The sequence below is a fragment of the Vulpes lagopus genome, chromosome 4, assembly GCF_018345385.1.
Source record: "Vulpes lagopus strain Blue_001 chromosome 4, ASM1834538v1, whole genome shotgun sequence".
In the NCBI taxonomy this organism is placed as follows: domain Eukaryota; kingdom Metazoa; phylum Chordata; class Mammalia; order Carnivora; family Canidae; genus Vulpes; species Vulpes lagopus.
This window is the reverse complement of record NC_054827.1, coordinates 145,377,286-145,391,686: the sequence shown is the minus strand read 5'-3', so window position 1 is coordinate 145,391,686 and position 14,401 is coordinate 145,377,286. Positions and strand designations below refer to the sequence as shown.

Here is a 14,401-nt window from a genome sequence, read left to right as displayed (position 1 = left end):
CTTTTTATTTACTTTTTAAATTATTTTTTTAATTTAAATTCAACTTGCCGACATATAGTAAAATATTTTCATTCTCATAAATGACTCTACGATGAAAATTTGTAGCCTCATCTAGATACTCATCCTTATTCCACCCACATGTTTTGCCTACCCCAGAGCCATTCCCTCTCCCCCACCTTCCCCTTAAGAAAACCTCCCTTTTTTGGGAGACAGAACATGAAAGACTCCTAACTTTGGGAAATGAACTAGGGGTGATGGAAGGGGAGGTGGGCGGGGGGTGGGGATGACTGGGTGATGGGCACTGAGGTGGGCACTTGACAGGATGAGCACTGGGTGTTATTCTATATGTTGGCAAATTGAACACCAATAAAAAATAAATTTATAAAAATAAAAAATAAAAAAATAAAGGAAACCTCCCTTTTTGGAAGTTGAAGGGAGACCACCTTTCATCTAGACACCTTTTCTCAGCTCCTGTTGCAGTTGGCCATGGACTTATGACTGAGTTCTAGCCAATGGAACATGAAGTGAAGGTGAAATGTGCCATTTCCTAGTCCAAACTGGGAGAAGCAGCTGTGTCTTCCATTCCCTCTGTCCCCAGCTACTAGGGAGTTGGAACTGCAACTACATCCTGGCACTGGAGAGTGACTGTGTTAGTCGGGGTTCTCCAGAGAAACAGAACTAATAGGATATAGTTTTTGTACAATTTCCTACAAATCTACAACCTCAAAAAAAAAGTTAAAAAACATATGCAGAAATGTTGCCTGTGCTTATAGAAACAATGTAGATGGAAATGGAGTTCTGAGCCAGGGGGACGGCATCTAGACAGCCAGAGGGAGGAGGGTAACCTGCCCCGAGGGTGTACCTGTCTGGGAAGGTGGTGCACTTTCAATTTTCTTAGCAAATAACCCAAAAGTGCTCTCGCCTGTGTATCAGCCAAGAGGGCTTTTCCCCTCCCTGTGAAAGTTGTAATTTTACTCTCACTATTCAAGCTCCTTCTCTCTCAGAGTATGTTAATGTTTTGAACTTGATTTGTTAGCTGTCTAGTCATTTAGGAAGGTATACTTGATTGCACGTGGGATATTTTCAAAATATAAGCCACACACAGAAAGAAAACAAAATATAAGCCACAATATATTTAAAGAACAGAGAGTTTTCTGGGAAGATTTGAATCATATGAACAGACTTGCCCTTTGTGATGTTCAGGAATATTTCTGGGAATAGGCTTCTGCAGAGTGTTGATGTCTGTGTGTGTGTAAGGAAATACACCACTGGGTGTTATGCTATATGTTGGCAAATTGAATTCCAATAATTTATAAATAAATAAATAAATAAATAAATAAATAAATAAATAAATATAAAAAAATAAAAGAAATACATGAGCCTCAACCCAAACAGAGTTGGTGACTGTAAAAGGCCCCAACTCATAGATCTTAACCATCAGGGCATCACCAGGGGAAAATTTGTGTAAAACACAGGTAACCTGATCTCCCATTCAGAATTTCGGGAGGCGTAGGTCTGGGGATGAGGTCCAGGAATGTGGAATGTCCCTAGCGCGCCCGGGGAATGTGGCTGCTGCCTGCCTGTCTGAGGATCACTGTGTGAAGCACACAGGCTTAAATCCTCAACAAGGAGGAGGCTTGCCCACTGGCTTTTAAGTATTTAGTTGAGTTCCTGCTGAAATGGTGCAATTTGGCTGAACAGTCAGCTGTGGAAGAGACGAATAGAGGCAATGCTTCAAAGACATGCTGAGCAAACCGAAAAGCAAGTTAAAGCACCGTGACATTGCTTCCAGAAGCCCAGGATTGACAGCCCCTGACAGTCGTGCTGGTACCAGTGTCACCTCTGAATACAAAGAACATTGGGTATTTTGACTTATTTCAGCAGGGATAAATGTTAGGGAGGAAAATATTCCCCTAACTAGTTCCCTCCTCTGAAGCATCAGTGTGGAATAATAATGCCTTATATTCGTGCATCAGCTTTCCAATCACTAACTTATTTGAAGCCATCACAAGAGAGATCTTTTAAATCATCTGCCCTGAGGCAAATGGTACATTTCTTGAAATTCCTTGAATGTTGAAAAATGTACTTTTGAAAAACACATTTCAAGTTCTTTATAGCTTAGAAACATTTCCTTCTCGGGATGTTAGGAGATGTCCAGCTGAAATAAAAGTGAAGGCAGAAGGAGGCAGAAAGTTGGCTGGCAGACAGTTAAGACATCAAGGAAAATTCTATCCCCAAGCGACACCGAGCTGCATTTGAATTTATAAAAGTTATGAGACCTAGGTTTTTCCAAACACTACCCCGAATGCTAATTGAAGAACACCCTCCTTACTATGTTCTAGGATACTCTGAGTTCTGATCCATTTTTAGAATTTGGGTCTGGAATATTCTTGGTTTCTCAAGGACAAAGGCCACAGTCTGCTTGTTTTGCTTATCCTGCACTTAATTCATTATCCAATGTACAAAAGATACTGAATAATTTTGAGAGAATGAAAGAATGCACTAACCAAGGGGGAACACAGAATGGGTGGGGAGGGTCCCTCCTGGCCCCTTCCTTCTTTCTGCCAATAATTTGCTCAGATACACAGAGTTAACAGAGCTAAACGAGGTGGTGGTGGGACCGCTGTAGGCCAGAAGGAACAGTGGAGAGTAAAAACCAACAAGTACTCCTCATAGGGCTGGACATCTTAAGAAATAAAACCGAATCCCTAGTCTGGCTGTTCCAATTAGGCATTTGAATCACATACAATTTAAGATTAATAGTAACAATAGCAGATTGTTCTGCACTAGACCTTTTGTTTGAATTATCCCATTTAATTCATACAACAATACTACGAAATTATTATCTGTAAGGGACTGTATCTGTGCTTGCTCATCATTGCATCCCCAGCTACTACTACATACTTGGATGCCCAAATCACAGTGCTTCAATAAAGGAAGCAATGAGCGAGTGAAACTCCACTTTTGCAAGTAAAAAAAGCAAACTCAGGGAGGGAAAGAAATTTGCCCCAAGGGCACAGCCCATCAGAGGCAAAGCTGCAATGTGAACCCAAGTCTGCTTTCTGGAGAAGCCCACCTGGCCTCATTCCCTCACTTCATCTCTGAAGACAGTATGTGGTTCTCTTTTACAACAAGCGGACTTACATGATAAACTAATATTCTGGTACTCTGTTTACCAGACTATTTGTACCTTCTGTAGAAGACTTGTTTCCTCAAACTTCCCAAGGTCATGACTTGGAAGACACGCTGAATCTCTCAGAAATGATAGTTTGTACATTTGCCTCGACAGGTCCAAGTGGTATAGATGTGACCGAGCTTGCAGAAGTAAAGAAAGTAGAAGAAATGAGGAACATAAAATATGTAATAAGTCTAAAATGGGGTGGAAGGAACATGATTAAGCAAGATACCATAATGAAGGAAATGGTGCAGACCCGGTTTAAGATGGAAGCACCAGTAGGAGATAACAGACTCAAACACATCATGTGTGCTCTGCCGGGAATCTCAAGTTTTCACTGACAACCCACGAGTAACTGAGAATTCATTTCCTACCTACCTTCTACTCTTATATTTAAGGCATATTTACAAAAATTGGTCATATAGTTGATGAGAAAGACAACCTCGATAAATTCTGAAATATATTGTCTCTAGAGAAAACACACACAAAACCAAAAAACCCAACCCTTAAGCAATTTGGGAGTGTTAAAACTGAATTTTTTTTAAAACTTAATTTTAAAAACAAAGCAAAAATAAACAAGAAAACAATAAGGAAGTGACTTCATACCCAAGCCTTTGCATACAGGTAGCATGATACTCAAATGGCAAGTTGAATTTGGGTTAATGCTTAAATGCTATCATTATTTGAAAAAATCTGAAAATAAATGAAATAGGTGGCCAATTTAAGAAAGGTGGTCCGTCGGTTAAGTGTCCAACTCTTGATTTTGGCTCAGATCTCAGATCTCAGAGTTGTGAGGCTCCATGCTCAGCAAGGAGTCTGCTTGGGATTCTCTCTCTCTCCCTCTCCCTCTGCCCTTCCCTCTGCTCTCTTCCTCTCTCTCTCTCTCTCTCGTGTACGCTTTCTCTCTCTTAAATAAATAAATATTTTAAAAGAAACAAAGAGAATAAAATAAAACAAAGGAAATAAGAGAAGGCTATTAATAAAGATAAAAGCTAAAATTAATAAAATAGAAAAGCAAAGACAAATATAATAGCCTTATTTTTTGGAAAAAGATTGAATATTAATGAACAAGTTAGCTGAATAATTAATTATTAGCAAATCAAACCTGGTAGTATATTGAAAGGATCGTATACCATTTCCATGTAGATTTTATTTCAGCACTGCTAGAATGGTTCAACATTAAGAAATAGATCAGTAAAATTTACTACATCAAGTTAAAGAAGACAATTGTAGTTAAATGAATAGACACCAAAAGAACTGACCAGAGAGACCAAATTGCATTTAGCACTGCTCTGGTTTTTATTTATCATCCCTACACCTGCTCTACACCCCAGTGACAACTCTTCTAGTAAGAATAAAAGCTGAATGCCCCCCTGTAACCCCCTCATTCCTCCCCTCTCCCCCAGGAATATTTCTTATAAAACAGTAAGTGCATGTCTATATTAACTAAAATACTATCTCCCCTACTTTCTTTGTCATAAGTCTTCTCAGGCACACAGTAAAGGATTCCCTCATGGATGAACATTATTATACAGGCCCTCTGACTTGTACACAAGAAATCCTAGAAGTCTAGGGGCAACTGGATTGTTCAGTTGCTCGAGCAGCCAATTCGTGATTTCAACTCAGGTAATGATCTCAAGTCGTGAGATTGAGCCATGTGTCAGGCTCCATGCTCAGCATGGAGTCTGCTTCAGATTCTCTCTCTCCTTCCCCCTCTACTCCTCCACCCTCAACTCATGTGTGCTCTCTCTCTCTCTTGCTCTCTCTCAAATAATAAATCAATCTTAAAAAAAAAAGAAAAGAAATTCTAAGAGTCTATAGATGGAGATTATGTCCATCTTGGTAAAAGGCACCACCATTGGTCCATGTGCTCAGACCAAGAAACCAATAAGCCACCTTGATTCTGTCCCCATCCCTAGACCCTCATCTAATGCATTAGTGTCTTAGTCACCTCAGGAAGCCATAACAATATACTGGGTGGCTCAAACATCAGAAATCTATTTCGCACAGTCTAGGAGACAGAAATCCAAGATTGGGTACCAGCAGAGTCAGTTAGGATAAGGATCCTCTTCCTGACTTATAGATAGCTATATTCCAATAAAACTTTATTTATAAATCAGACAGTGGACGAGACTTGGCCTGCGACATAGCTTGCCATCTCCTGGACTGGATGAAAGGATTGATTTCGTGGCACCATAGTACTATAAATGTAGTACTTCCCCATCCTTTTATTGTCAACTCTAGGGCTGATGCTCAGGGATTCTAAGGGAGTTTATCTGTCTCTCCTTGCTTCTTAATGAGCATGAAATATCATCAACTCTAAGGGGAAAAAGTGGACTCTCTTCAAGCTCACAGCTTCAAAACCCAAGAGAAAACTAAATTTGACAAGTATCCTTACTGGACTCAACATATCCAATGTGTTTGAAAAGCCATTTTACGTTTTCAAATGTGCTAACGGGTACCATATAATTAGGTTTATTATCTATGCAGCCACATGTCACTCTGCATTTAGTGTCAGATCCAAGTTCTGCCAGTTGTGAATCCTAGCAGCCAGTAGGTGGCATTCCCATTTGATATTAATACTCAATGCTCAAAACACACACGCACACACACACGCACACACACACACACACACACACAAAACTGAATTCTGACTCAGTTGCAGCTCCTTTCAACTTGAGGAAGTAAGACTCTCCCCTCCCCCAACACTTCAAAATAGTTACTTAAAATTAGGGTAAAATAATCACATTACCTAGAATTTAATCCAAATGGCTTTTATAAGGGTATTTAAAACTACTCTTTCCAGTCTATAGTAGATTGAATTGTGCCTCTTCAAAAAAAAAAAAAAAAAGATATGTCTATGCCCTAATCTCTGGAACTTGTGAATAGGACCTTACTTGGAAAAAGAGTCTTTGCAGACTTAATCATGTTAAGTATAACAAGACAAGTTCACCATGGATTACTGAGGTAATTACCTAATCCAATGACAAGTGTCCTTAGAAGAGACAGAAGAAAGAGAGAAATGGGGGAAAGAGAAGACCGTGTGAAGATGGAGGCACGGATGCATGGGTGCAGCACAGGCCACGGAACAGCTGCAGCCACCAGGGCCTGGAAGGGGCAAGGAAGGATTGTCCCCTAGAGCCTTCACGGGGAAAGCTGCTTGCCAACAGATGGTTTTGGACTTCTGGCTTCGAGAATGGGGAGAGCATAAGTATTTGTTGTTTCAAACCACCAGGTTTGTAGAAATTTGTTATGGTAGACCTAAGAAACCAATACACAGTCCCAATAAAATAAAACCGAGTCAAAGGCAAGGCAGATTGTTTGATAAAATCATGAAGTTTCAGGGGCCCCTGGATGGCTCACTCCATTAAGCATCTGCCTTGGCTCAGGTCATGATCCCAGGGTCCCGTGTCCCAGGTCCATCGTGATCTCTGGGAAGAGAACCTGCTCCTCCCTCTCTCACCCCCGATTCTTGCACATGCTCTGTCTCTGTCAAATAAATAAAATCTTCCCCCAAAATTCTTTAAATCATGAAGTTTCAAACTCAGCTACTTAACCAAAATGTTCGACCTACCGAACTATGAATCTATGCATATATCACTGTGAACGTGAATGTTCACATTATTTGTAAGACTGAATTCTATTGGAAACATGTGTTTTGGTTTCTCCAAAGATGACAAACCTATCTAAGACCTTACCACGCCCATCATCATCCAGGAGCCATGAGGCATTGCATTGCCCGCAGCTTTTCCAAGTGTGGTGTTAGAAACAAAGCAGGGGCCACGTGGACATAAACATGCATTCCCGCATCTCTGGATTGGCTATTCTTGTCTCCTATATTATGACCTTGCACGGGCCCGCATTCAGACATAGTCAGCATTTACTGTGCCCCCGGCAGGGTGCTGAGCAGTCAAAGACTGATCAGATAGAGTTCTTGTGCTTTAGTGCAGAGAATCAAAGTGGTGGGACCCTGGGTGGCTCAGCGGTTGAGTGTCTGCCTTCAGCTCAGGGCGTGACCCCCGGGTCCTGGGATCCAGTCCCACATCGGGCTCCCGGAGGGAGCTGCTTCTCCCTCGGCCTGGTCTCATCCTCTCTCTGTGTGTCTCTCATGAATGGATAAATAAAATCTTTAAAAAAAAAAAAAAAAGAAAAAGAAAAGAAAACATAGTGGACTTGGAGAGACATAAGAAGTCTGATGCAGTGAACGTGATGAGTGAGGAAGTTCAGGAGGAGGAAGACAGGGAACCTGGACTGAATCTTGCAAACCCAATTAACCGGACTGGGGCTGAGACATGTGGTGTAAGGGAGCAAGAGTAAGAGCATAGAATTCTGGGAAACTGCCAGAGGGTCAGCCTGTCAGGCTTGGGGAACGATTCACAGAAAGGCCAGGTGTGCAAACAGAGCTGCAGTGGGTAAAGGCCTTGGCGACGGGTTCGAATTTCATCCTTAAAATAAGAGAGCATGTGATGCTTGGGTGCTTAGTGGTTGAATTTCTGCCTTTGGCTCAGGGCATGATCCCAGGGTCAGGGATCAAGTCCCACAACCGGCTCCTCTTGGGGAGCCTGCTTCTGCCTATGTCTCTGCCTCTCTGTCTCTCATGCATAAATAAATAAAATCTTAAAAAACAAAAAACAAGAGAGCAGGGGGTATTGCACTGGGTCTGCACCCTTTACTGAGTGTCTGGATCAGATTGCTTTTTGGAAACGCTCGTGTGCTGGTTTGTGGACGCTGGGACATCGGGCAGGGGACGCCAGGGAACCCAGGTGAAGAGGCCACGGCTGCCATCCATCTCGACTTTCAGAAAACCTAGCAACAGCAGGTGGGGCGGAGAGGTGGAGAAGGTCTAGAGAGGGTGTGAAGGGGCTCCCTCTTAGATCAAGAGACAGGGGCAAGGGAGGGGAAAAGTAGTGTTGAGAGTCACTCTGTGGAGTTTCTGAACTCCTGAGAGGTTAAGTGCTGTCGCTTTATTCATCTCTGTGCCAGTCCAGCCACTTGTACAAAATAAGTCTTCAGTGTGTTACGGGTTGAATCAGATTTCCTAGGTTTTTATTAGAAACTGAGGTTCCATGTACCTTCCACCACGCTCCTGGAATACCCTTCACTTTCAAGTATATAAAGCTGTTATGAGAAATAATTTACAGCTCTCAGAAGGGCCTCCTGTTTTTGTTCGTCTGCCCATTTAGCAGCTTCTTACTGGATTAATGGCCTGGTGCATGAATCACAGTGACTGCCTGTGCAGAATTAAGTGCTAACCGGAGGTTTTGGGAGAACCATCGCTGATGCTGCCCGGGGAAAGGCCAGACACAGCTGACGTCCCCCATTCCGACCAGCCTCCCCCACCCCTGGGGATACATACATATTTTATTCCTTCTATATAGGAAGGCCCCCTGTTCTTGTCTCTCTCGCTATAAGTCCCTAAAGAAATTCCTACATCACTGCCAATTGAAGCCTTTTTAAATCATTTCGTGATTGAGTGAGTGAGCAAGCAAAGCACTGTAGCCACGGAGTGCTGGACGCAATTGGATAGCAGACTGGCTTCCTGAAGCCATAGCGCCTCCAATGTGCTTTGAGAGACAGGCTTTTACAGCAAGAAGGGGGGGGCGGACAGAAAATGTAGGACTGAATGCTATGCAGAAGAACGGAGGTAACAGCAGCATAGAGTCTTTCAAGAAGGAAAGGTGACTTGGGACCAGGTTGGGCACAGAAAGCCTTGCAGAGATTACTTGAATTAGGTCTCTAGAGACAAGATTTAGCCAAAGTGTTTTGGGGGGAGTGCTATTGGCAATTTGGGCTGGATGATCCATTCATGAGCCACGCATGGCATAACACTTACCATTCCCAAATTTTGCCTCCTAAGTACCAGTAGGTCCGAAAGCTCGCTGGTGCATGTTTTTGAATACCCCCCAGAGGACTGGACTTTCCTGAGTGTGAGCCACTGACGGGTAGGAAAGGGATGTGAGAGATTGATTGACATGAAGGAGATACAGGAGCACCTGAGTGGCTCAGTCAGTTAAGCATCTGCCTTCAGCTCCGATCATGATCCAGGGGTCCTAGGATCAAGCCCCACGTCAGGCTCCCTGCTCAGCGGGGAGTCTGCTTCTCCCTCTCCCTCTGTGTGCTTACTCTCTCTCTCTCTCAGTCTCAGATAAATAAATAAAAAATCTTTTTTAACAAATGAAATGAAGGAGACCCAGAGGTGAAGGAGGGACCCCTGAGACTCATCCTGGGACCACTCGTGGAGCAGAAGGCTGTGATAGAGGACTTGACCCGAAAACAAGATTTAAAACGAGCTAAAGATGAGGTTTCTCCTGAAATACTGTTCAAAGCATGTTCAAGTGGCCTCCAAAGATCATGTTAAACACTAACGTCAGGTGCAATTAAGAAGTCAAAGGCAAGCAGCAAATGGAAGTGAGCTCTGAACTCAGATCTAATTGCATCCCAGCCTCACCACGCAGCAGCTATTTCCTTGGGCAAGCTACTCGTGTTCATTCACTCTGCTTTACCACCTTCTACAGGAAGATTGTGCTTTCTGAAAGGGTTGGTGGAATGTCTTCATGCTAGATGAGGTCACCAAGAGGATGTGACCTGGCTGACACGGGCCGATGGAGGCTTCTCACTCCTTCCCCTGTTCTTAGAATGTACGTTCCACCCACTAGTCCCACAGTGGGAGCCACTTCAAGAATGTAGCCTCGAGAGAGCAAGGTATTGTGGAGACCATCTGGCCTCTACATGAGACCATCTTCACTGAACCCCGTGAAGCCTTCATATAAGCTCCTATGATTCTGGTGAGCAGGTGCAGAGATCTGCTCATCCTACTGTCGCCCAAGGCAAGTTTCGTCTGTTAACTTCCGTGGTTTATTAAAACTACCACCCTCCTATCGGGAAGTGCACACCTTTCTTCAGTCTCTGCTCACCCTTTGCAAGGGGAGGTCAGTTTTGAATTTCACCCTGGGGAACGCTTGAGGCTGCAAACCAGCAACCATGCGATCTGATACTAAATCTGATATCAAATCTGCTTGCCCCATACCAGTGTATCAAACTTTTATTGGGAAACAAGTCCTCTGAATTTTGATTGTATGTTGTTTCTAATTGGAAATTTTCCCCTCTTTTTTGTTAATCAAGGTAATGTCTATAGTTATTTTAAGTGTCCGGTTTGATGAATGTCTGTAATTTTTTACAATCATTTAACCGCTACCACAATTAAGAAGGTAGAACAATTCTCCCGCCCTAAAAAGTTTCTTCGGACCCTTTTGTATTCATTTATCTTCCCTTACCCTGGCCCCAAGCAACCACGATGTCTCTGTTATTATAGTTTTGCATATTATAGAATTTCATATAAATAGATTCGTACTGTTTGGAATCTTTGGGCTTTACTTAGTATAATATTTTGAGATGTATCCATTTTGTTGTCTGAATTAATATTTCCTTCCAGAGCGCCTGAGTGGCTCAGTCAGTTGAGCATCTACCTCTTGATTTTGGCTCGATCTCAGGGTCATGAGTTCGAGCTCCAAGCTCAGCCAGGAGCCTGCTTGAGATTCTCTCTCTCTCTCTCTCTCTATCTCTCTCTAGCCCCTCCCTCTGCTCTCTCTGTCTCTCTCTCTCTCAAGAAAAAAAAAAAAAAGAAACTTCCTTCCTTTTTATTGCTGTGTGGTTTTCCATACTATCAATACCCCACATTTCATTTATCCATTCAACAGTGATGGGCCATTGGCTTGATACCAGTTTGGGGCTATTGTGAATAATGTTGCCACAACCATTCGTGTACCTGTTTTGTTAGGACATATGTTTTCACCTCTTCCAGGTAAATAGCCAGAAGTACAATTTCTGCTCATATGTATGCTTGTATGATAGCGAATTTTTGACTTTGTAATGTCATGCCATACTGTTTGCCAAAGTGACTATAGTCCTACCAGCAGCGCATGAGAGTTCCAATTGCACCATATCCTTGACAACACTTGATAGTGTCTGTCTTTTTTATTAAATGAAACTCACTGTGATTTTAATGGACTCTTCTCTGATGACTAATAAAACTATCATGTGCTTATGAATATTTCTAATCAAGTATTTATCAAATGAGGTTTCAAAATTGTTATTGGAAGCATGATTTGCAAACAGGGAGACTGGAAATTTATCCTTTTCTAGCACAGGAGGTTCTGAACAAATTAAACAATGAGCCTTCAACTAGTGTACAATATTAATATTGAAATTCTGTAATTGCATTTTGAAATATCTCAACTTGTAAGATGAATCATTTGCTAATGCACCTATTTTTAATTGGACCAATTTATGTTCTGAACTGGAATGATATGAAATGTAGGCGGCCTATAATTATGCAGCATCATAAATAGAGACAACTTCTTTGATGAGGTTCTTCTTATGAAATATTTGTTGAAGAAAGGTACTCTCAGTGAAAGCAAAAAAGGCAGCATTTGCGAATATATTGGGGCTGAAAAATTTACCCATTGCCACATGCAAAAACTGAAAATTGTGAATATCCTTGCATTCATTTACTAGGGCTACCATAACAAAACAGCAGACCAGGTGACTTAAACACTTACAGTGCTGGAAGCTAGATCAAAGTGTTGACAGGTTTAGTTTCTTCTGAGACCTCCCTCCTTGGCTGCCTTCTGGCTTTGTCCTTACATGGTCTGTTCTCTCTGTGCTGACACATCCGTGGTGTCTCTCCATGTGTCTAATTTCCTCTTCTTACAGGAATGCCAACCAGATTGGATTAAAGCCCACCTAAGGGCCTCGTCTTCATCTAGTCACCTCTTTGAAGACCCCATCTCATGTAGTCGCATTCTGAGGGTGAAATCATTCAGTCCATAATACTCTTCCTTTAACAGAACCAGTTTTTGACATCCCTTTTACTTCCACGTGACCCACAAGGAAACATGACCGCTAGCATCTGGAGAGGGGTAGGTATTAAGTGGACCAGAAAGTAAATACCCTCTGCCCTACAATCTGTAGTCACTCTTGTGTCATGAGCTTTTCCACGTGTCACCATTGACCTGCCAGGCTCCAAAGTCCACCTATTCAGACCCATAATATCTACCTAACCCTTTCACATTGGCATACTTAAAAAAAAAAAAAAGTTGCACTTCTTCTTTTTATAAAGTACTGTATATGCTCACAGAAAAAAAAAAAAAAAAAAAAAAAAGACCAGACCAAGCTCAAACACCAGTGAAGTATAATAAGACAAGGAAGTATATAATAAGAAGATAAGGATCACCTCCAGAAACACACCACTGAGTGGATGCTCATCAAAATATTTTGTCTAGGGGCACCTGGGGGGCTTAGTCGGTTAAGCGTCTGACTCTTAACTTCGGCTCAGGTCATGATCTCAGGGTCATGAGATTGAGCCCTGCTTTGGGCTTCCCACTCAGCAGGGAGTCTGTTCGAGATTGTCTCTCTCTCTCTCCCTCTGCCCCACTCCCTGCACGTGTACATTCTGTCTCTCTCTTTCAAATTAAGTAAATAAATAAATCTTTAAAAAATATTTTTTCTATACAGATACTTGTATGCTTTTTTATATAAAAATAGAAATCACAACATACATAATTTCTCAGCTTTGTTTTTTCTACTTAATATATTAATGACATTTTTCCCTTCCAGTAAATAGATATTATAGGACCTGTTAAAATTCAGGCTGGACAACCCTGCCTCCACCCAGAGTTAAGTTTTACTTAGACTCATTGCAATGAAATGGAAGTTTCAGGGCCAAAAGGGGCACAGCCACTCAATGTGAAGCAAAGTCTAGGCCTTACCCCATACAGTTCCAACAACCTGCCTAAAGGTGAGAAGCATAGATTGTTAAGGGATGCTGGGCCCCGAGTCAGGGAGGCTGCGTGGTGGTTTGTGAGCAGACAGCAAGCAGCCTCTGGTATCCTGCGGGCTTGTGAGGAGAGCCTCTCCCAGACAGGAGCTGTTCTCACCTCTTTTATTGAACTTCCTCCATTCCTCCAGGCTGAAATTGTGAGCCTTGTCCACTCCTGATCACAGTTCTCTTCTCTCATTTAGGAGACCAAGGGGCATCTTTCTTCCGCCCAGCTCTTAAACACACACATAAAAAGCAACTCAGCATCACACACCCTGCACATACAACCTAGAGGAACTGTCAAAAAAGAATTTGCAAACATCACACATTCCCCTCCTCTGCTTCAAATACACAGTCCATCTTCTGGGAATGGGGCCCAGAGGTGCATAAGAAAAATAGATGTTTGCCCTGGTCTGTTCATTTCATCTCCTCAGGACAGGAAAAACTGCAAGGAAAAAAGCCCAGCAACACAATATCCTTAAAGAAGTGCTAAGTGTTCCACTGACTAATAGAAATTATGTCCTAACTGATTTCCTATTGCTAGATATTATACCTTATTACCTTATATCACTAGATATTATACCTTATTTCCAAATCTACTAAATGACACTTCAGGCAATATTTTAGACATATATTTTGCACTCTTGCCTTAATATATTTCATTAGAATATGTTCTGAGAAGTGAAATTTTTGGGCTGAAGGGTATACACATTTAAAGTAATAAGAACTATTTCTGGGGCTCCTGGGTGGCTCAGTTGGTTAAGGGTCTGACTTTTGATCTCAGCTCAAGAGAGATTCTTGATCTCAGGGACATGAGTTCAAGTCCCACACCTGGGAGCCTACTTAAAAAAATAAAGTAAAATAAAATTTAAAAAGTCATGATGACTATAATCTGCTCTGTAGAAATGTAATAGCAGTTTATATCATTTCAGTTATCTTGGGTATGTATCTTGGAATGAGATTGAGGGTCATTTGGTTAACCTATGTTTAACTTTCAGGGCAACTATCCAGTGGTTTTCCAGAGCAGCTTTGCCATCTTATATCCCATCAACAATGTATGAGGGCTCCAATTTCTCTAGATCCTCATCAATACTTGTTATCTGTCTTTTACTATAGCTATACTAGTAGGTATGATGTGCTATCTCATTGTGGTTTTGATTTGCTTTTCCCTAATGATGAATGATGTCCTCATGTGCTCATTGGCCATTTGTATATCTTCTTTAAAAAAAAATCTATTCAAATCCTGTGCCCATTTATCAAATGGGTAATCTGTCTTTTTAATGTAGAGTTATGAATTCCTTATATATTCTGAATACTAATTCCTTGCTAGATATATGACTTGAAAAAATTTCTCCCATTTCATGTGTCTTTTTCCTTTCTCGATAGTGTCCTTTAATGCACAAAAGTTT

General features: G+C 41.7%; 1 protein-coding gene across 1 annotated transcript in view; it reads right to left on the bottom strand.

Moving 5' to 3' along the window:
• The window catches only part of SEPSECS (Sep (O-phosphoserine) tRNA:Sec (selenocysteine) tRNA synthase), a 62,860-nt gene extending 50,800 nt beyond the window's left edge, over positions 1–12,060 (bottom strand). The window contains exon 1 of the mRNA XM_041752484.1: positions 11,734–12,060. The gene's annotated coding sequence lies outside the window, so the exon portion shown is untranslated. The remainder of the gene's footprint in view (positions 1–11,733) is intronic.
• Positions 12,061–14,401: the final 2,341 nt, after the last annotated feature.